The sequence below is a fragment of the Halyomorpha halys genome, unplaced genomic scaffold, assembly GCF_000696795.3.
Source record: "Halyomorpha halys isolate HHAL.00 unplaced genomic scaffold, Hhal_1.1 Scaffold136.1, whole genome shotgun sequence".
Lineage (NCBI taxonomy): Eukaryota > Metazoa > Arthropoda > Insecta > Hemiptera > Pentatomidae > Halyomorpha > Halyomorpha halys.
In genome coordinates this window covers 277,713-278,131 of record NW_027111614.1, presented here as the reverse complement: position 1 = coordinate 278,131, position 419 = coordinate 277,713, and the positions used below count along the sequence as shown (strand labels likewise).

Genomic DNA, 419 nt, shown 5'->3' with positions numbered 1-419 from the left:
TTAATTTGAGTGCTAATAGACATCTGTACATCACATAGTTCCTGAGATATAGATTTCTCAAAATAAATTAACTAACTACTAATCTTTCAGTAGATATTTTAGAAATTTTGCTTTTTAAAAAGCTATAATCTCCAGAACTATTGGACGTAAATAGCTCTTTTAGGGCTAACATTTCAGCAAAAAAAAATTTTTTTTAAGAATTTTTCTCTTTGTTTTTTTTCCATAAATTTAATTTGATTCCACAAATCAAGTGCAGAGAAAAGTAAAAAAGCCAAGAGATATAAAAACATATTAGAATAGTTAAAAGAAAATTATAAAGTCTTTTTTTTGATTTCTGAAAAGTAAATACGTAGTAATTAAAAAGATTATTTATCATTGCTGTTAAGAATAATGAAAATTAAAAAAAATAAATATAAAAT

General features: G+C 22.2%; 1 protein-coding gene across 1 annotated transcript in view; it reads right to left on the bottom strand.

Annotated features, from left to right (window-relative positions):
• The window catches only part of LOC106678376 (zinc finger protein 658B), a 39,777-nt gene that overhangs the window by 12,317 nt on the left and 27,041 nt on the right, over window positions 1–419 (bottom strand). The window lies entirely within an intron of this gene.